At 32.4% G+C, this 24,091-nt stretch overlaps 1 protein-coding gene across 12 annotated transcripts in view; it reads right to left on the reverse strand.

The window, feature by feature from the left end:
• GULP1 (GULP PTB domain containing engulfment adaptor 1) overlaps positions 1-24,091 on the reverse strand; it is a 409,533-nt gene that overhangs the window by 181,160 nt on the left and 204,282 nt on the right. The window contains exon 1 of one of the 12 annotated variants that reach the window (XM_051986052.1): positions 2,043-2,108. The exons of the other annotated variants lie outside the window; for them this stretch is intronic. The gene's annotated coding sequence lies outside the window, so the exon portion shown is untranslated. Of the gene's footprint in view, positions 1-2,042; positions 2,109-24,091 lie in introns of those variants that run through there. 12 annotated transcript variants of the gene reach the window in all.

Raw genomic sequence — 24,091 nt, forward strand, 5'->3', positions numbered from 1 at the left:
TTGTTTATGATAACTTTTAATTTTTGTACTTTATTTTTTCTTAGTTACATATAAAAACAAATTTTAACATTCATTTTTAAAACTTTTGAGTTTTAAGTTCTATCCATTCTTTCTCCCCCATCCCTTTTATTGAGAAGGCAAATATAGATATATAGAGAGTCATACGATGATTTCCTTATTAGTTAAGTTGTGACAGAAACCAGAAACCCCCCAAAAATCAAGAAAAAAAATTTCTTTAAGGTGCATGCTTCAAAATGTATTCATGTACCATAGGTTCTTGAAAGCATTTTTCATTAATAAATCCTTAGAGTTGCCTTAGATCACTGTATTGTTGAGAATAACTAAATAATTCTCATCTTACAATATTGCTGTTACTTTGCAAATGAAAATTTCATTTTTCATCAGATTATGGAAATATGTTCAAGTTTTTCTGAGAGCATCCTGCTCATCATTTCTCATATCGCCATAGTATTCCATTATAATTAGAAACCATAATTTGTTCACCATTCCCCAACTGATAAGTATCACCTCAATTTCTAAGTCTTTGTACCTAGAAAAGAGGTGCTATGTATATTTTTGTACATATAGGTCCTTTTCCTTTTTGTTTTTATCTTTCTTGAAACACAGACCTAGCAACAATATTGTTAAGTCAAATGATTTTATATTCCTTTATGAAAAGTTCCAAATTGTTCTCCAAAAGAGTTAAATCAGTTCACAACTTCAACAACAGTGCATTAATCTCATTTTTTACATACTCCCCCCAATATTTGCCATTTTCCATTTTTTTCTATTAGCCAATTTAATTGGTATGAGATAGTAATCAGAACTGTTTTAATTTTCATTTCTCCAATCAATAGTAAGTTAGATAATTTTTTTTCATATAGCTGTAGATAGCTTTGATTATTTCATCTGAAAACTGTTCATAATTTTTGATCATTTATCATTTGGTGAATGGATCTTATTTTTATAAATTAGACTCAGTTTTCTAGATGTCTGAGAAATGAGGTCTTTATTAGAAAATTGCTTCAAAATTTGTTTCAAACTACTTTTCTAAACTGAATTGCCTTTTGGTCTATCCCTCTGTGTATTTTCTTCTCTTTCTCTTTACCCTATCCCTCCTCAAAAGTATTTTGTTTCTGACCCTCCTATCCCCTAACCCGCCCTTCTATGACTTTCCCTTTTCTTATTCCCTTCCCCTCCTATTTTCCTGTAAGGTAAGATAGATTTCTATGCCCAGTTAAGTGTCTATTTATTCTGCAGAATGCTTTTTTGGGATATAACTTATATTGTTGTTTTTCTTAAAAAAAAAAATGAACTCCTGGCATAACTTTACCCTCCCATAAAAACAAAAAGAAAACAGCAACTAAAAACTAGAATATTCACCTTGGATTTTATGAGTCCATTCTCTTTTTTATACATTTGGAGACCATATGTTTTCAAACAAAGATTAGACTCATTCTGACAGATGATATCCCTTTATCAAAGCTTTATTGAAAGCACATTTTATTTGCCTGAAAAAGGACTATCCTGGAAAATTAGAGATGAATATAATCCTTATATCTGTAAATGGCTATAATAGATATCAATCTTAGTTTAGTCTGTATTGCCTCATTGCTCTCTGAGTCCACCCCATGTTTTCTGTTCTTTTCTATTGATTCCCCTTTCTCATTTGTTCTCCAATCTTGTCTACTCTGTAGCACCTTCTCTCCTAAAGTATTATCATCTGCCATTGAGCCTGACTCAATTTGTTATGTCTATATTTCTCCCACACATTATAAATATCATAAGTACAGGCACCTCAGGCTTAGGGAAGACCAGGGTGAACAAAAATAACATATTAATTTTCTTCAGTTTCAAGAGAAAAGAAAGAATGAAGATCATATAGAATCACTAAGAAAAAATGAAAGACATTAACCGCTAAACCATGATTCTCCTCTGACAACAAAGGCAATGTAATAAATGAACATATTTCAACAATCTCTTTTACATCTAAAGAAAATTAGAAGATGCTGCTTCCAATATAAGCTCCAAGGGGAACTCACTCTCCTCACACTTTTTAAAAGCAGAATGGCCTCAAGGATGAGCACACTCCAGTAGCTTGTGTGGATCTTATGAGCTTGTATAGCTCTAGAATGATTACTATTATAGATCTCTGAATGGGCTAGTTCCAGAACCTTGCATCACAAGTTGCAGGCAAAGACAAATGGATTGTCCAGGCTCCTCAACTTTAGGTTGATCTCAAGTCATGAGCTAAGAATAAATAGTTCTAAGAATATCTCTATGTCATTTACTTTCTTGAATAAAGAGCATATAGTACGGAAAGGGGTAAGGGAGGGGTAAGATGGGATGTAATTTCAAAGTATAATGATAATAACTAAAGGGACTTTAATTACTGGACATTCAGTCCTCCCATAACAACTTAAAAATATAGTTAATTGGCTACCCTCTATGAAGTAAGGAGTTTCTAAATAATCATAGTCTCCACTATAGTAAAGTTTTTTTTTAATGAAACAAATAATGTAAAGGTATTTATATACTATAAAGAATTTTTACAAATCACACTAAAAGGCAATGAAATTATAAGGGGTAGAGGCAGCTAGATGGTTCAGTATATAGAGCAGTGATTCTAGAATCAAGAGCATATGAGTTCAAATCTAGTTTTAGACACTTAACACTTTATAACTATGTGACTCTAGGCAAGACACTTAATTCCAAGTGCCTTGTCCCCCCCCCAAAAAAAAATTATAAGAGGTAGACCTGTGACTTCATTGGTATAAGTAAATGGGTAATGAAATACCCTTTACTAATGCAAGTTAACACCTCCAACTTATAGGCAAAGAATTGACTTGAGAGGTTAAGCAATTCACTTAAGATCACACAGTCGGTTTGTGTCAGAGGCAAGACTTGAACCCAGGTCTTCTGGTTCAAAATCTGGCCCTTTATTTACTATACTACCTTAAAAAAACAAAACAAAACAAAACATTTATTCAACAAACATCCAGTGCTTCCCAGGACAATATTGTATCAATAAGAGAATATTTTAAAATTAATTCTAGTTCAGTACATGTACTTAGTACTTAATATAGTTCTACAAGATTCACACCTATGATAAGAGAACATATAAGCTCGGACAACTCAGCCAGATAGAGAGGGCAGAGATGACAGGTGGGCTCTTGGAGCCAAGGAGACAGAAATTCATTTCACCTTCAGTCAGGCTCCTGGTGGTTGGCCTGGCCTCCTGCACTTCCCCCACTAAGACCAAGGCCAAACTGAAAGGCTCTCTCCAGAAAGCTGCCCAGCATCAGGCAAGGAGGCAATAAAAAACTTTTGGACTTTAACATCTGGCTGTCCTCATGGTGGTTACTGAACTGAAATGAAAACTGCTCCCAGAGACCCCCAGAAAACAAACTGGTTCAACTGAACCAGAGAACATTACTGATAAGGAAACTGAATCTGAGCATCGCAAACTTGACACGTGTCTAAAAGAGGATTTGAACTAACTTCCCAGTGCTCTTGCTTTGACACATAGCTGCCTCGCAAATAATCACTTGCCTGGTTTTATTGATTCTCCTTACATACCATTTGCTTCTGTCACCCTCATAGATATAAGGCCATATAATGATCTTTCTTCTTATTTGTTTTCAGTTATGTCTAGTTTTTTTTAAAGACCCCATTTGAGGTTTTCATGGCAAGAGTACTGGGCCATTTACTACTCTATTTTACAGAGGAGTGTAAAGGGCTGAAACTCTTGAGTCGATGCATTGAAGTTGGACAACCGAGGACTTAAGGCTAATTACCTATTGGACAATACTCTATAAGCATATGCTTGGGGAATGGCCCTTCCCACTATCCTGTGCTGGCTCAATAATTGGTGTATACAGAGAATTGTAGGAGGGACTAGGGGGTGGAGTAAGACTAGCCAGGGTCACTTTAGTGGTAGACGAAAAAAAAGGAAGTTGTGGAGATTCTGTGTCCATCCAATTCAATCCTACCTCTACAGGCCAAGAATAAAGACCAAGGACTTTTGCTTATCCTGACTCTGGCTTATTCTAAGGTATCCAGGATTCTAACGCGGTCATCACAGAGGAGGAAACTGAGGCAAATTGTGACCTCCTTAGAATTACAAAACTGGTAAGTATCTAAAGTCAGATTTGAATTCATCTCACTCTAAACTCAATGCTATATCCACTGTGCTACCAAGTTATCTCAACTTTTATCTACCTCTCATTTGATAGATTGGGATAATGAAGCCCCTGGAAGTTGTCATAAAGAACAGAGCTAAAACTCAAGCCCACATCTGACTTCAAGTCTGACAGCTATCATCTCCTCTCTCCAAAGACTATGTTCTGGTTGATCCTCAATATCCCAGGCTATTACACTGGCCTTTTACTGGTTTCTCTGCTTAGAGGATATATCTGCTCTAAACATATCTGCTCAGTATAGATATATGTTTCTTATATCTGCTTGACAAATACTTCTATCTAATCTTCTATACAGCTGCCAAAATAATCTTCCTCAATCTCGTATCTGACCAAATTTTTCCCCATGATGACAGAAATAATTCAGTGGCTCAAAATCATGGTATTGGTTTTCTATTAAAATATGTCTCCTTTCCTTTGTAGTATATATATATATATATATTTAAAAAAAGATGGAAGAAATAGAATGAAGGGCTTATTCCTTTGAGAAAATATATTATAAAATTATTTAAAAATTGAATCTATGTTCAATTACAAATGCCCACTGAGAGAATTTAGCCACATGAATAAAGATTGTGATCATGGTGGGAAATGTTAATTCTTAAGTGACTTGCATTAATATCCAGCCATTTGAATGAGTAGATATATAATACTCCAGATTTATTATAAGCAAAAACATAAAATCCAAGTTGAAATCAAGTTAAAATTTCCATATTTTAGTTCTGCTTATGGAAGTTAATTAAATCTGCCAAGGGGAAAAAAGATTTAGACATCTATTTTTTTTTGAAATGCTAAATTTTAAATATATCAATTGTATAGCTGACTAAGGTCAAGTATAGAATCAACAGAATACTGGGACTATGTTATTTAGGCCACCAAAAGAATTTTGACATATCTGTCCTAGAAAATGTGACTTCAGTAATTGAAACCTACAATCCTTTTTTTAACTGAAGATGTTATCATGGTAGTTTGGTGATATGACCAGAACAGGTTTTAAAGAACATTGTTCTTCTGGGAACAATCAAATGAAAAGAGGAGAGGTACCAAAGGTAATTTGGCATAAAACATTATCTGAATGGAGAAAGTAAAAATAGAGCATCTCCCAGACAATCAAATATCAAGTTTCATTGTGTCTTCACATACACCTGGTCTGCATTTAGAATTATATAATCTTATAATTAGAATGGGCCTTAGGGACCATCTAATTTAACTGTCTCATTTCACAGATGAGGAAATTGAGGTTCAGAGAGGTTCATAGTTTCCTAAAATAGGCAAGGGCTAAGAGTAAATTAAATTATATTAACATTTTATTAACATAATTAACTTTAATTTAATTCACAATTAACTTATTAATATTAAATCATCTTTGCTTCTCTATTGTTAACAAATTTTTATGAGTTGTCTATCTGTAGGACTTCTCAGGGTTGATTATTTTGGATCTGAAGTTTAACTTATTCAAAATTAAGTTTCTTTTCTTTTTACCTAATCCTGCCACTTCTTTTGTCTTTGCAACTTAGAGGCAGCTAAGCAATATGGTTCAGTGATAAGAGTGCTTTACCTAGAATAAGAAATTCAGTCTCAGACAGTCTCTATTTGCTTAAGTTTTCTCACCTATAAAATGCTAATAATAATATAGTACCTGCTTACCAGAATTATTGTAAGGATCAAATGAAATATCTATAAACATAACAGGCACTGTGCCTGATACATAGTAATGCTTAATAAATGAATTTTCCCTTCTCTGGTTGGCACTTCTTTCTATTCATGGTGCCATCTTGTTGTTTTTCATTATTGCCTCTCTTTCACCTTCCATATCACTTACCAAATCTATCAGGTTCAGTGGCAAAACATCACACTAATTCCTATCTCATTTTCCTTTACTAACATCTTTCTATCCAGACTATTGCAGTAGCCACTTAACAGATATTCACATTTCCACTTTGATCCAACCTTTATAAATTGACAAAAGTCTTTTCATATATAAATTTGCTCAAATATGCAGAAAAACTTACACTGATTCTCTATTGCCTCCTAAATAGAGCTCCAATTCCTTTGTTTGGCACTCTAGTGCCTCCACAACCTGGTACTACCTTCCTACATTTATTTCCTATTACACCTCCACCCAAACTCCCTTTTTTTTCCAGCCCTGAATTTGCCTCCAAAATTTGCCAGCACTGTTCCTTGTGATGAGGACATCTTTCTTATTTGCCTGCTGAATTCCTACTAATTCTTTAATACCAAATTCAAATGTGACTTTTTTTTTGAATACTTTCTCAAATTCTTTCTGTAGTAGTAACTTTATCCTTATAACCCAACAAAGCATACGGTTTACTATACAATATGTATTAAATTTATCTGTGACAGTGTCTAAGCAATCTAATCAACTATAAACTCCCAAATCTTATCTAATCTTTCCCTCAGCTCCTACTAGATCTAAACAGGAAAAGAAGTTCTTGGAACAACTCCTCCCCAAGAAGAATGTATGGTGGGAGAGTATTTCCTTTTACTCTCTCACACAATGTCCTTTTCTCCTTTTGCTTTTAAAGCTAGGCACTGGCCATTCATACTCATGCAGCAGGGAATTCAGAACCCTTAGTATCCTTTTATCCTTAGGTTCACTCTCTCCCTCAGTGGTCATGAGTTACAACTCTCAACTACTCTGGGAAAGACATGGTCTCTCACATGCATGGAATATCAAGGAGTTACCAACCACTGTTCTTCCAGTAAAATGGACAACTATTTAGACTTACCATCTACCCTATGGTTGAACCCTATTGAACTCAGCCTCACTATAATTCAATTCATGTGTAAGTCAAGACGTTACTCTGTGATGTCACTGGTACTTTTTGAAAATGAAGGATAAATAACAGCACTTTATAAATCAGGCAACGCTATACAAATCCTATCTATCGTGGTTATTATGTGGAGGATAAGGAAGAACTAAGTATCAAGGATCATTCCAAGCTTTTCAGCCTGGATAACTATGGTGGTGGTGCTTGAAATAGGGAATTTTTGAGAAAAGAATGGGTCTTTGAGTAAATGTGTTCATTTTCATTTTGGAATGAAAAAAAAATGATAAATGCCTATGGAGCACTCAGGTAAAAATGTCTGCTGGGCAGTTTGGAATATGGGATCATAATTTGGGTGAAACTAGGGTTAGAAATATGGATGTTGTTGTCGCCTACAAAAGGATAATTATACTTAAATCAGTAAGGGAAAGAGTGTAGAAAAAGGAGAAGAGCAGGCTAACGAAAACTTTGTGAAACAGAATACAGAAGAGAGTCTTAAGAGACAAGTTCACTAAGTAGGTAAAAGCTAGATTCTGATCCTATAAAGGAGACTGGATAAGAAATGATCAAATGTTCAGGAAAAAAACCAAGAGACTATAGGAGTCATAATGTCACAGAAGCAGAAGAACTTTCAAGAAGAAAAAGTAGTCAACTGTGTCAAAAGCTGAAGAAGTCAAAATGGAGTTACATGGAGAAAAGACCCTTTGATTTAGCAGTTAAAAAATGTATTTGTTACAGGAGAGAAAGGTCAATTGAGTGGGGAGATCACACACCTTAAGGCAAAGGTTAAGAAGTGAGTGGCAGGTGAGGAAATGAAAGCAATGATTGTAGGTAACCTTTTCTAAAAAGTGTTATTAATGGCAAAGAAGGGAACAGGAGGCTTTTGCAGATGACTTTGTACAGCAGATCATTTTCCCATGTTCACAAAACTGATCGAAATATACAGGGAACAAAAGATGCTGATGAGTCTTTTGCTTTTTAGTAATTTCAGGAAAACATTGGGTTTGATAGAGTAAATCTAGGATCATAGATTTAGATCTAGAAGGAACATTAGAGATCATTTAGTCTAATCTTCTCATTTTAGAGATGAAAAAACTAACACAGAAAGAGGTTAAGTGACTTTCCCGGAATCAAACCCAAAGCTGAGAAGGAAACCCAGGTCCTGTGATTCTACAAAGGCTTTTTATGCGACACCATCTCCCTTTAATGTTCCAATCCAATTATAATCGAACAAAACTAATAATTGCACTTTTTTTTAAAAAATAACTTCTTTTTCACTGTAAGTTTTCCTAAGTTTTCCTGATATGTTTGAACAACTCAAAATATCTCTATAATGAATCTCTTAAAACATGGAGCTTTCTCATAAACAAAAGTTTAATTGAGGACAAACAAGTTCCTTCTGATCATTTCAGATCATCAGTGAAAAATGTTATTCCATTCTAAACACAACTAGATACTGGATTAGGGGAACAATATGTGATTTCATCAGCATAGAAAGCTCTACCTATAAGATCCTAATCTCTTGGTGACACAATAGATAAATCCTAGAGTTTCACTCAAAGCACACTGATGTTTTATTAAATGATTTACCCAGTATCACAGCTAATAAATGTCAAAGATGAGATTTGTCTCTACCTGACTTTAAATCCAGCATTCTATCTTCTTTAAAGAGCATTCTTCTTGACATGTAGAAAGCTACCTGATTCCTTAAAATGGATAATTTTATTATGGAACCACAGGACCAGTGGTACTCTAAGGTATCATATATAACTATAATCTCTGGAAGGCTACAGACCATGTTTTAACCATGTGTATTTCTCCTCGATGCTAAGCACACACTGATCACTCCTATTAATACTGGATATTTCTATTGATCAACAAGTTTTTAAAAATTAACAATCTGATTCAACAAATATTTACTGAATACTTTCAAATATTTATTGAATATTTTCTAGATACACTAAGTACATAGGAAAGTTGTTCTTAAAGACTCCTTCAACTCTGGGACTATGATTTCATGATCCTAAAATTTCTGACCTAAATAAGTTTAAAATCTAGTACAAAGAAAAGAGAATGTGGTTAAGTATATATGCCAATAACTATACCACAGTCCATTTTTATTACAAAAGCTTTATAAGATAAGAATGATTAAAATTGTCATAAGAGGCACAAATAAGGCAAAGCAGAGTTTTTAAAAGGTGAGGGAATGGTTGCTGTTGTATATCAATTAATCACTAAAGGCTTCATGAAAGAGGTGGCACATTAGATTTATACTGAAGGAGAAGTAGAATTTCCAAAGGACATGTGGAATTAGTTGCAAACTCTAGGCAGAAGATAGACCAAAATCTCCCTCTCCCCTCAGGATACAGTTGTAATTCATTTTCTCCTATGAGGAAATTCACAGAGCCAGAAGGAAGAGAAAATAGATCCCTTTTCTCCCCAATGCTTCTTTAGACAGTTCTTCTACCAATACCACTCAATAATCTTTCCTTGAGATACTTTATTGTAAATAAATTTTGATTTAAAAAAAATTTACATCTCCAAAATTTTTCCCAGTATCCCTCTTTTTTCCTCTCCAAGAGAGACACTTGATATGACAAGATTGTTAAAGAAAAAAATCAGCAAAACTGATAAATACATTACAAAAGGATTTTAAAAAATGTGCAAAATACCACACTTAAGGATGCCCCCCTTTGCAAAGGGATGGAAATACTGTTTCATGTCTCTTATTTACAGCTATCCTTGCTTTTTTCAATCATACAACATTCCTTTTTTATTTTATTGTGGTTGTTCTTTCTGTTTATTTTTATTAGTCTCAGAGTATGTTTTCTTTTCTTTGCTTACTTCATTCCGTATCAGTTCATATACATATTTTCATGTTTTTCTATATTTATATTTGTCATTTCTTATAGCATAGTATTAATTTCATTGTATTCATCCACCACAATTTGTTTAGGCATCCCCAAATAGATGAATATCTACTTTGTTTCCAATACTTTGCAATCAAAAAAAAAATAATGCTTTAAATATTTTCTTCTTGTCAATGATTTCTCTGACATATAAATCTAGTAGTAGAATTTCTGAGTAAAAAAACAGTCACTTTTTTGTCACTTAGTTGGTTTTTTAGTCATTTTATTTTTTAATAATTTTTATTTACTTTTCAATCACTTCATTGTTTAATTCCAAATGTATTACAAAATGGTTACAGTGATTAAGAACTCCAAGTATTTTATTTGGTGCTTAGCTTCCCACAATCTCTACTTTCCTAATATAGACTGTTCCCATCTTTTCTCATCTTGGACATTTTTTAGAGTGTAAAGTAAAACTTCAAGATTGTTTTGATTGGCATTTCTCTTATTATGAATATTTTAGCGCATTTTTACATATGACTGATATGCCTATACAACTTTTTTGATAATTGATACAGAAAAATGTGTGTGTGAAATTCACATTTTTTCTGATAGATTTGATATCTACACAAACAGGTATGTGTATATATAATATATACTGTTTTATTTATATACACATACACATAAACACATATATATGAACATATGTTGTTGTTTAGTTCTTTTCAGCCATATCTAATTTTTCATTACCTCATTTGGGACTTTTTTGGCAAAGATAGTAGGGTAGTTTGCCATTTCTTTCTCCAGCTCATTTTACAGAGGAGGAAACTGAGGCAAAACTGGTTAAATGATTTTCCCAGGGTCACACAGTTAGCAAGTTATCTTTAAGCCAGATATGAACTCAGGAAGATGATCTTTCTGACATTAGGCCTGGCCTTCTATCCAATTTGTCACCTAACTGTCCCAATCTCATAAGCACCTTCTCTTCTTTGTTTGTTTATTTTTGTAATGTATTTTATTAGGTATGTTTTTCTTAGTTACTGTATTTGTTTACCTTTCTTGTATTTTTGTTGCTTTGAATAATGAAAAGCAAATATTTGATTTAGGTTTGGCTTTATTTTTAGAAGTGCTTTTATTGAATATCCATTTTTTTTTTCTTTTAATATTTAAGCTCAGGTTTGCAGGTTATGGCACATTGGATTGCATCTTGAACTTCTCTGCTCTTCAGAATGTTATTCTGATGTTATTCAATTCCCTCCAGTGATTTCTAATAAGTACAAGATAATCTTATATTTAAATTTCCTTTTCTTTGCAGGAATTTATTGTTTATCATTGAAATTATATTTAATAACTGTATCGTGGAGTTTGTAGTGAGGCAATTTGTGGGTTCTTTTGACTGACATTTTGTTTTCTGTGTATGAGAAATTCTGGGTAATTTTCTTGCATTATTTATTGAATTTCTATATTCATTTGCTTTGTCTGTCATGTTTTTCTGGGAAATTAAATAATCCTTAAGTTATCTCTTCCTACCCTCTCTTTATTATCAATATGTGCTGACTGAATGGAGATTGTGGATTCTTTCAATGCTATTATTTTTTGGTTTACTTCTCCCAGAATGTCCTTCAACCTATGTACTTGCCTTTCTGATCAATGTTTTTCCTTCTGTTTCTTTCCTAAGGTTGATATTGTAGAGTCAAGTTTTTCTACTCTGATGATTATTTCTGATGTGCAATTAAAATATTCTGCTTTCACAATTCTTATTTCTTTCTTACACCATTAAGAAAGATCGTTCTGTGGTTTCATGCTCTCTTAAGAATCTTAAGAAGCATGGTCTTCTGCTATATCAGGTGTTGATTTTATTTCCTTGGTTTTATAATATTTATCTATATGGGTCTGTACTCATTTAGATGATCTGGAGGTCTTTTGTTAATAACATCTTCCCTATTATTTTATCTGCTTGTTCTCAAAGTCTTTAACTGAGTTTGTATCCTCCTGAAATCTTTGAAAACTTCAAATTCTTCCCCCTTACATGCCCCTATTGTTCATTTTTTGACTCTAGCTTTGTGACTAAGCCTGAAAACGGACACTTGCTAGGCAATCCACATTTCATTAGCCTGAGTTTCTACTCATCCTAAATTGTTGACAATACCCTTCACTTCAGGCCTGGTAGATCCACACACATGCTTCCCCAATTCCCTGGATCCCTTTAATAGTTGTCTAGCTATTATTATTGTAATAGATACAGCTAGCATGTTGTAATCACATCCAAAGTAAGTTTCAGTCCTTTTGTTTTCTGTAGCATGGAGTAAGGGTCTGTAATATTCAGAAGGTTGTGGAGGGGAAATACAGTTAAATTCTGTTGCAAATTCATGGGTCTGTTTTGTAGATCCTGAAAAGAATGGCATTTTTTGGGAAAGGATTTATTGAATAGGAATGTTAGATCATTGGAGGTTGTTGTTTTTAACGTGACTAGGGTTTTTGATGTTTTAGAGAGCACAAATAGTTGGTATTACTTTATTTCATGAAAAATTCTTATTTTGGAGAACCTTGCAAGGTATTAAGGATTGGAGAAAATAACTAACTAGTCTTCTACCTTGTTGGTTATACAATATATTTAAAGATCTTAAAAAAAAAAAAAAAAGAAATCCAGTTATACAGCACTAGAGTGGACATATGTGATATTGAGGGAAAAGGACATTGGAGTTGGAAACAGGAGCTGGCTTCAAATATTTTTTTGATATGTCACTCTTGATATGTACTCCCTAGGTTATAAAAGACAAGTCATCAAACTTTCACTTATACATAAACGATATCTAAGTTCATAAGGTAATAACATTACCAAGTGAGAAAATATAAGAAAAAAAAGAGATCAGAAGCATGATATTAAGACACACCTCATTGTAAATAGCAGTACTTCAAATTTTACAAGATTGCTATAAAGCTCAAATGGGATATGATATAGAAAAACACTTCACAAACTATAAATGTGTACATCTTAATTATTATTATTAGCATATCTCTTTTTTTACTCCTTTAATAATGTATTCTCTTAAAATTCAAATGATAAAAAACTATCAAACCAATAAATTTTTTCAAGCAAAGAATTTATCCTTAGAGCTCACATGCTAAGTTATTAATATGTATTGTATGAGTATTAGTTATATAAACACTAGTATTCTTTTTAAAATTTGCAGAAGAGATTACTTGGAATCATTCTTCTGACATGCTCTGAGCCTCAGTTCCCTTCTCTGTAAAATCAGTGGGGTTTAATTCAGATGATTTCTAAGGTGACACAATTCAATGACATCATTTGATAAATGAATAAAACAGAGTCCAGAATTAACTCTTTCAAAAAAAAATACTCAGGCTCTTTACTATACGAATAGGCAATCTTTACTACTTAGTGAATGAAATGATGGATGCACAGATTATCAATAAAATATAATATTTTATCTTGACCTGGCATTCCTTCCTACATTTTTGGCTTGGTTTATGAATATTTTAGGACTCTATAAAAATAAAAAGTAAAAGCAACAATGAGAGAAATTTATTTACCCTTCTCAGAGTGTGTCATATTAGAGAATGCAGGTACTAAAAGCTATGAAAATGGGGATAACAGGAGCAACACATCATGAATCATTTCAGACAATAAGCCAGTAGGAGCAACAGTCTCCTTAACATCCTTGAGATAGAATAGAACCTGACAAAGAGGCTATCAAATATGTGATCTGATTCTACACCTAATTACCAATTTTTGCCATGATGATATTGTTGAATACAATCTCTATGGATGCATGATGCATTTAAACTAAAAGGAAAGTCTTCTTATCTAAAACTCAATATACTCAACCACATGGCTTCCTCTGGACAGATGCTTTCAAACTACTCACTATTCTTAACACATACAACATGGAATAACAAAAGCATAACCTTCAGAAGTACTCACAATCATACAGAGAAGAAAAACCAGGTCTAAAGAATTACAAAATTGACCTCATGTCTTCTGATAATTTAGAAAACTTAGAAGAATAGATCCAATGCAAAATGAAAGACACCGAAAAACAAGAACTGCATTAACTACCAAGTACATAGTTTTTACAAAAAGATCTACAATTTGCTAAATAAACAATGCAAGAACTCATGCTACCAGTTTATGTTTTTAATAGAAAGAAGTCACTGTTATAATGGAGAAAAAAACATTTATCAACCTGAGATAATCATCAATGGAAACTTTTATGTTTATAAAATTTAATGATTAAAACTTGAACCTAACGTACACTAATTATACTAATTATAAAAAGCAAATCCAAAGATGGAAACTAATAGATTCTGAATAAACAATTTAAACTCTTCATTCATATTGTAATATAGTCATCAAAAGTGGAATGTGGAATAAGTAGATATACTTTTTGCATGATTCTTTACGTTGTAGCAACAATAATGTTTAAGTTTTTAATTTCAAAGGAAAATATTAGGATAAAGACCTAGAACAACAAAATTAATTTTAACTGAAACCAAAATGATCTTGGTTCTTTTTGCATAAAAAGTTGAAAAGATAATATGAATACATACAATACAATCATACAAACTTGTCAGCTTATAGAATCATACACATATATTACTTGTGTCTAAAGAGAACTATTTAATTGTGAAAAAAAATATCAGTTATACATGTACTATAAAGTATCTTTTCCTGAGAGGTGAAATCAAAATCTTATTTAAAAGAGAAACTTATCTAGAGTCATGTTTCCCTGTACTGTTTTTAATCATTTGTTAATGCAAACCTCATGTGACAAACATCCAGCCAAAGCTCATTCCTTTGACATTATATAAATGTGCTTACCTAACTGAATATTCCTCAACATTCAAGGAAAAAAAGATTATGTCCGGAAAAAAGTAAATATCTTGTATATTTTTCTAAAATGAACCTGGTAAGGTAAAGTAAAGCTGGGGTATTATTTGCCTGGATGTATAATCCTCAAAGATAATGCAAGTTCATTGATTACACAGTTCAATATATTTTTAACATTTTAAGTATATATGAGTATATGCATATATGTAAAGATAAGACACTGGCTACATAAGAGAGGGCATTGTATATCCAATTTCTAATTCAACAATTTAATACAAAGAGAGAAAGTGAAACAGCTTACTTGCCTGGGGGAAAAAAAAAAGAGGAGTAACCAAAAGGTTGTTGTGAGCCTTTATGATTTTCAGCTGTGAGACAAATGCTACTACAAACTAAATTGAAAAATGTATTATCAACTAGGGACTCCTGAAATATGTAGTAATCTTATATTTGTGCTCGTCAGCTTTCCTGCAGTTTGTGGCCTCATTTTTTTATGAATCTTTTAAATTCAAGTGTTGACTTAAAATAAAGATATACTCATATTAATTTCCCTCAGCCTTTGTGAAGGTATTCCAGTATAAACAGAGAAACAATAAAACCAGGGGATCTCTTTGGGATTCCAAGGAGCTCAAACCAGGGATTCCAATATATGAAAAGGGCTTTGAAAATTTTTAGGCATTATAGAAATGTTAAATATTATTATTGTTATTATTATTATTATCACTGCTCCTATCATTAGTATTATAGTTACTTATTCTGGCAACTTAACTCAAGAAAAGACAGTGATTTTAAAGAGACAATCTTTTCATAATTCATCAGTTTACAATTTTTCTTCTGTCATCTGGTTCTTGTGGTGAATTTCAGAACCCTAATTAAAAACACACCAGCTCAAAGAGGCTCAAAAAACCAAAGGTTGTATATGAGTTAAGAGGTCATTACTCCATGCAATCTACTATGCTAAATTCTAATCAAGATTCAAAATTCAGAAGTATGTGAAATATTTCATATATATAAAACAATGGTATGTTATAACATTTAAAATTAGGTACTTAAATCATAAACATATATTATGTTATACATATAATAAATATGTATTCTCTTATCTATTTCAAGATAAAGATCATGTGCATCTGTAGAAATGAATATGAGGCCATAAATACAGTGATCCACAATGATCCACAACTCGTTATTAATCATGATGACAGTGATGGTGATAAGATCAAAATATCTTTCTATTTTGGGTGAGTTGCTTGGGCCTAAAATGTAAATTAATGAATCTAAGGACTAATCAATATACACAGAAAGATTGTTTAGAACCACTTGGGATGCAAAAGGATTAAAAACAAAAGGGTAGTTGTGAATGGCTAGATTTATCAGAGCAAACATAGCAAGTTTTCTCTATATTTGAATAGAAAAAAAAGTGGAAAACCATAGGAAAAGGCAATATATATATATACTCCTTCACTTTTAACAACAGAAACTTGTGCCACTGATTCTGCCAATACCATGACAGTTATATGCTTTGGAGATAATATACATCTCTTCCAATGTAGAATTTGAAAGCATATTTCCATGCCTCCAGAATTTTAGAACAGCTGTGGGAATTACTTTACAATCCTTTGCATTAGTAGTGTTGTGCTCTCTCATTGGAAATGATAATAGAGACTTCATCTTGGTTTTTCCAAGCTTTCGTCAATAATACTCCCCACTTTGCCTTACCTAATAATGCATAGCACAAAAAGGAGAGGAAAGGGGAAAAAAAGAAAAGAAATAATAACCTCCCCTAAATGCTAATATCAGTTATATCCAAATGATAAATCTATACTGGGTTTCATTAGATTTACACTAAAGGAAGATAAGTGCACATTACTGGAAAAAAAAAAGATTATTTCTCTTTTATGTTAATAACCAATTTTTTAAAATTAAGATTTTCCCTTTTTTATTTCCTCACTCAAAAATCAGCCTCTTGTATGTTATTCATCTAGCATCTGAAGGGCTTGCTAAAAAAGGAAATTCCCCAAATTCCTAGGATCAAAAAGATTTTGAGTATCCACCCAAGTAGGAAAGCTAAATTCTGATTAAAGAGAAAAAATAAGCTAATCTAGGGAATTCTATCCATTGTGTTGTATTCAGGCAAACTTGAGTAGAGGCAGATCCCTTTTAAAAAACTGCCTGAACAGACAATTTTCAGAGGATGAGATTGAAACTATTACCACTCATATGAAAGAGTGTTCCAAATCATTATTGATCAGAGAAATGCAAATTAAGACAACTCTGAGATACCACTACACACCTGTCAGATTGGCTAAGATGACAGGAAAAAATAATGATGAATGTTGGAGGGGATGCGGGAAAACTGGGACACTAATGCATTGTTGGTGGAGTTGTGAACGAATCCAACCATTCTGGAGAGCAATCTGGAATTATGCCCAAAAAATTATCAAAATGTGCATATCCTTTGATCCAGCAGTGTTTCTATTGGGCTTATATCCCAAAGAAATACTAAAGAAGGGAAAGGGACCTGTATGTGCCAAAATGTTTGTAGCAGCCCTGTTTGTAGTGGCTAGAAACTGGAAAATGAATGGATGCCCATCAATTGGAGAATGGCTGGGTAAATTGTGGTATATGAATGTTATGGAATATTATTGTTCTGTAAGAAATGACCAGCAGGATGAATACAGAGAGGACTGGAGAGACCTACATGAACTGATGCTAAGTGAAATGAGCAGAACCAGGAGATCATTATACACTTCGACAACGATATTGTATGAGGACATATTTTGATGGAAGTGGATTTCTTTGACAAAGAGACCTGAGTTTCGATTGATAAATGACGGACAAAAGCAGCTACACCCAAAGAAAGAACACTGGGAAACGAATGTGAACTATCTGCATTTTTGTTTTTCTTTCCGGATTATTTATACCTTCTGAATCCAATTCTCCCTACGCAACAAGAGAACTGTTCGGTTCTGCAAACATATATTGTATCTAGGATATACTGCAACATATCCAACATATAAAGGACTGCTTGCCATCTAGGGGAGGGGGTGGAGGGAGGGAGGGGAAAAAAAAATCGGAACAGAAATGAGTGTAAATATAATGTAATTATTAAATAAAAAAATTTAAAAAAAAAATAAAAAAAAAATAAAAAACTGCCTGAAACTTGGGATGATTTGGGTAGAGAGGAGAAAGATAACTTAAAAGTCAGGTCCTCTAGCTTCACCTTAGAATAAGTCCACTTTTCATTATAATATTCATTCTCTTAATAACTATTAACCAAGCAGAGTTGATCTGCCTTTTGAGAACACTCACTATTCCAAGGATATATAAGCATCAAGAGAGTTCCACGAGGGGTCTTTGCTTACAAAAAAAAAGCCAAATGACCATCCTTTTATTCATGAGCTATAATTGATAAAATTATTAATTGCCCAGAAATTATGTCTCCCAAATTTTTCATGTTATTTTACCCAATTGTAATTTATTCTTCCATTTGCTCTTAAGTGAGAAAATACTCAGAATATGGGACAGAATAAAAGGATGATCAAAGATCTTGGAGTAGGAAGGAAAAGTTCCTTCCTTATCATGCTCTTCCCCCAAAAAAAGATGATTAACAAGGGAAAGGAATGAAAAGGAAGCTTATATATACATGCAATTTTAAAGGACTTGAGTTTTTACCATATTATCTTCTTCCTAGGTTATAAAGCTTGTATTACATGATAAAGACAAAGAAATAAAATTCACTAATGGTCCATCACAAATGTTATATGTGTCGATGTCTACAAGACCAGAGAAACAAAGTGTCAACATTTTGCATTAGGAATAAATGAATGGATGGATAGATGCATTTATAAAAGTATTTTATTAAGCACTTACTATGTATCAAATACTGTGTTAAGCCCTGGGAATACAAAGCAAGATAGTTCTTTCCTTTAAAGATCTTAAAATTTTAATAGAGGAAGAAAACAAATGTAATAAAAATTACCTAAATCATAAAACTATACGGTTTATGTTTGTTTTTTTAAAAAGGAGTGAACATAGCATGATTCATAAAGAAATGTGTATTAAAAATGGATGTATATGTGTAACCAGAAAAAATCTAATTATAAAAAATCTAATTTCTTTTCCCATTCTTTCTTCTGTAGCACTCTGAGGTACCTACTATATCTAAATCTATGATCCTATGACCCTATGATTTAATGATCTCCAAAGCTATAACTTTTGGGCAAGTAGGTTAGGCAGTGGACAGAGTTCTAGGCCTGGAGTCAGGAAGACTCATGTTTTTGCTTTCAAATCTGGCCTTAGTCACTTATCAGTTGGGTGACCCTGATTAGTCACTCAACCCTGTTTTCCTCAGTTTCTTCATCTATAAAATGGGCTGGAGAAGGAAATGGCACCCCACTTATGCTTCTTTGCCAAGAAAACCCCAAATGGGGTCACAAAGAATAAGATATAACTGAAAAGACTCAAAAGCAACAGCAAAGCTTATAACTCATGATGTTAAGTGGAGAGGACAAGATCTTATCGTGACAGAGTCCTAATTATAATTTCCAAAGTATACAACTATTAAATTCCATGATTACAAAGATAATGCATCCAAAGAGGAAAACTAGAAATTGTATATAAAATATATCAATTATAGTTTCAGCTATTCCACAAAAGCATGGGGAATATGACAAAGCTAAATGAAAATATATAAAATCTTAAGGATATAAGCTTATACCTCCCAATCTTACACCTTAAAAACATCACTATATTATTTGAAAAGACTACCACTTCAAAGATCAACACTTCAGAGAATTTATCAATACTACTACTAATTAGTATTACAACTACTAATAATCAGTAGAAAAATAATCCCAAGCTAAAAAATAAAAGATCTTTTTCACATAAAATTTTTCTATATATTTTATTTTTACATAACCTACATTTCCCTTAACACTGCCACACACCCCACTTCCAGTCCCCTGTCCCAGTCACTCTTCATAACAATGGACAAAATGAAAAAAAGAATGAAAAAGAAAAGTTCAGCAGAACTAAATGACATACTCTAAAAGACTGATATAATGTTCATTATTCAAATCCCTAGCCTCATACCTCAGCAAAGAATTGAGGAAAGTACCCACTCATATCTGTTATCTGTGGCCAACTCGATTATTATAATTTCACAGTATTCAGGTTTCATTGTTTTGTACTTCTTTGTATTTTCAATTTTATAGTCATTGTACATATTGTTTTGATTTTTACTACTTTCATTATGCATCAGTTCATAGCTGTCTATTTATCTATCAAATCCATAATTTCTTATATAGCTCAGTAAAAATTTTATTATATTTATATATCAAAATTTGCTTAGCCTATCCCTAGTTTTTTTCTACTACAAAAAAGGTAATATAAATTCTTTGGCATATGGAGCAGGTAGTGGGGAGGAGTTTCTTCCTTTTTATTATTTAACTGCTATTTGGCTTTAGATAAGTTATCTTGTATCTCGGAACAAAAGTTTCCTTATCTGTAAAATGAAGACAATAGTAATGATGATGATATAATAAAAATAATATCATCATCATCTACATCACATCTGTGTGGATCAAATTAGTAGTATCTATAAAGGACTCTAAATTTTAAAATACTAGATAAATGTTAGTTATCAACTACTTTGGCAGAATATTTTTTTAATACGCTTGTTCCTCCACTTTTCATGATGAAATTTCATCTTGACTAATGATACGCTATAAACTTTGGAGAATATAGATTTATTTATCTGAAAAGTTGAATGTATTAAGGTGTTCAACTAAACAAGATCACCTTTCTCTCCCTGAAGAAGGGCAGGCTACTCATCTGTATAATGGCTATAGAAATATGTATTTTGTTTTCTTGATAACCAACTCTCACTGTTAATACTGTGGGGGATGGGAGGAAGAACTGTGTCAACAAGGACATGAGGAAAGTTAAGAAATGTAATGTTTAGCTGGAAACCCATTCTAATTTTTCAAATGTAATTTGAGCAATTACTAGGAATGATCATCTATGACTTGATTACCAATCTTCATTTCTTTTATTAACAAACATATGAAAGTCCCTGCAATGTAGGGTTTTTCTTTTCATTCCCCATGTTATTATAACAAAAACATATCAACACTTAATTGGAAGCCAAATCTAGAAGTGAAAGCATAATTCAAGAATAAGATACCATTCTTCTTTCTCTGAAAAGGAAAATAGCTTAATTATTTAATAGTGTTTGGGGGAATTTTTGGTCAAAATCAATTCTATTATGAATAATGTAATGTTCAGTAATAACATTGTTATTTAGCAATTTAAGGTTTAAAAGCATTTTCTTTAGGACACCCTTATGAAGTAGATGGCACAGATATTATATTTTTGCATCAATATGTTAAATATATAAAATATAATAGGTAAATATGCATATATAATATATCATACAAAAAAATTCCCATTTTACAAATAAGGAAATTGGGTATGAGAGATTAAAAGAGTTTAGAATTGCACCAATGGAATTGCCCCTATCTCTGGATTCTAGGTCTAACAGTCTTTTCACAAAATTCCATGCTATCATTTTTCATAGGGTATCTCAATAGAATATTAGGGCTATTGTATAAAGTTTTTTATTATACATAATATATATACATTTATATAAAGGACTTTTTATTATATATAAAGAACTAGTACTTACTGTACTGCTAATTTACAATGTGGATATGGCAAGATTTCACTTTTCTAGTCTACAAAATCATAGAATTAGAAAAGAGGATCTAGAGTCCTTACGAGATCTAAAATTTTTATTAGTTTACAAGGCTTCACAGCAACGTATTTTTTGAAGTGTTGTTTTATTTAAATACTAATGCAACAAACCTGTTAGGGAATTTGCTTGTTTTTCCTACTGGATAACAACTTCCATTAGATTTTAATTCCAAATATTGCTACTGTGTGAATTTGAAACAAATATGATACATGAGCAATTATTGAATCTTTGACTTTTTTCAACAATAAGGACAGAGAAGGTTAATCCTAAACTTGGTTGGGCTAGTTCTCAGACAACAGGCAGAGAGTCCAGCAAAAGACCCATATTCAAAGTCTTTCAACCTTGGAAGAACTGGGCAAAATTAATTTTGCTTTGAAAGCATTGTCTTTGATGTTTCCCCATGAGTTCTCGGAGTAGAACATTAGAGGAAGGACAAAGGGGCCCAACAATAATGTTAGTAGTCCCAAAACCCATCTTGAAACATAGATGAAGAAGCTTAACACACCTTTTAAATCTTTATTAAATGTGTGCAAATGTTAAACATGTGACATACTATTCTATTCTAAAATGCAAGAGACAGAAAAAATTAATTTTGACCTTTATTCTGAAATTTAAAATGTGACCAGCATTGTTTTTATTCTCTATGTGTCAATTTCCTCAGTTTTCACTTGAAAAGATTTAACCTCAGTAATTATTCTTTTGAAAAATAATTTCCTTTAGCATTCTAAAAGTGACAGTTATGTTTTATTAGGCGACACTTGACTTTTCCACCTTGCTTTTTCTTAAGCTATTTTTCATGTTATTGAAAAACAACTGTCGTGAAGTGTCAACAAATACTGTACAATTTAATTCAAATGTTTATTTCTTCAGTAAAGGCTTAATATTTTAGATCTGATTGTATGTTTTTTTAAACTTATAAAGTAATCAAAAGTTATCAACATTCTTTTGATGTAATATATATGTAATATGTAAATAAATCACATATTTAATCAAGTAATTCATTAGGCAGATACATTTTTCCTATAATAAAACTGTGTGGGTACCAAATGTCCAAATGATCACTTAGAGAAACTCCATGGAGAATCTGAGCAGTTTCCTCCTGCAATAAATTAATGTCAGTCTATCTATCACTGTACATTTATTCAAAACTCTAATTTTGGGTCTCTCTGACATAAGCCTAAAACATCACTATCATGTTTCCTGAAACTAAGGCCCACCAAGGAGATAGTAAACAAAAGCAACTTTACTTAAAATAATCTCCCTACCAACCAACAAATCAATCAATGAGCTTATATTAAGTAACTACTATCTCCTCTGTACTTGATACTAAAGTCACAAAGACAAAAATGAAACATTCCTGGCCTCAAGCTCATATTTTATCACAGGAAACTTCATATATATATATATATATATATATATATATATATATATATGTAATTTCATTTGAGCCTCATAATAATTCTGGGGATTATTTTATCCTCTTTTTACAGATTAGGAAACTGAGGCAGAATATGGCTTAGTGACTTCTCCAAGGTCATAGTGTTTAAAAGCTAAATTTGAACTCAATCTTCTCAATTCAAGACCCAGTGCTCTATTCACTATGCCAGCTAGCTGCCAGAAGAGAAAAGTATGTACAGATATCAATATTTAGAAAAAAGACACAAAATAAATATATATGAAAATATTTGAAAGAAGAGCATCAATAGCTAGAAGGATCAGTAAAGACTTCACACAGAATTCTGGTGAAACTTGAGCTGAGTCTTTAAAGCAGGAGTGGGGAATCTTTTTTTTTTTTTTTTTTCTGCCAATGGCCACTTGGATGTTTATAACATCATTTCAGGCCATCATCACCTGTAGATTACACTTTGCCCATGCCTGCCTTAATGAAACAAAATGAGACTTGAAATGGGTACATTCTAGGGATTAGAATCAATCAGAACAAAGTCAGATAGAGAGACAACAGGAAGATCAGTTTAGATATGAGAAAGTGAGCAATCTATAAAATTGGGGGGTAGTTATGCCTTTAAGTAGCTAAGGCAAGTCTTCTTCCACAAAAGTCTTATTCTCGTGCTTCACCATAGCGTTAAAATGAGCCTAAGTTTTCCCAAAGTTTGTATTAGAAAAGCACAAAACCTCAACCTAGAAAAGTCCTGAGTAAAAGTTCGGTGATGGGCTATATGGCTTTTGTCCAAGGATCAGTTGAGCTAAGATCAAAGAGATTCATCAACATTTGAATATGTATCTTAGAGTAGGGATTCTTTGATTTTCTTTTGTACTTTTATCTCCTACATCTAACAAAGAGCCCAGTATATACTATTTTTTAACAATACTCATTGTTTGATCATGAGATTGGCCAGAATGGAACACACTTGTTGGCCACAGCAATTCTCTGTAATTTCTACAAAATAAAAGATTTGGATACGTGTCAATGAAGGGAACTCTTATACTAATGAAATAACCCTGAAATATTGAAGACAAGTCTCAATGTACAACTTACAATTCAGTTCCTGCCTGTTACTGTACTAACAAAATAATTTCCCAAATAGAAGAGAGTAAGAGAACTGTTGAAATGGTAACACATAAAGCTATTTTATAGGAAGAAAAATAAAGCAAGGCTCAAACCCTATGGCTCCTATGTACATGACCAC

This window comes from Antechinus flavipes, chromosome 3 (genome assembly GCF_016432865.1).
Source record: "Antechinus flavipes isolate AdamAnt ecotype Samford, QLD, Australia chromosome 3, AdamAnt_v2, whole genome shotgun sequence".
NCBI classification, from domain to species: Eukaryota; Metazoa; Chordata; class Mammalia; order Dasyuromorphia; family Dasyuridae; genus Antechinus; species Antechinus flavipes.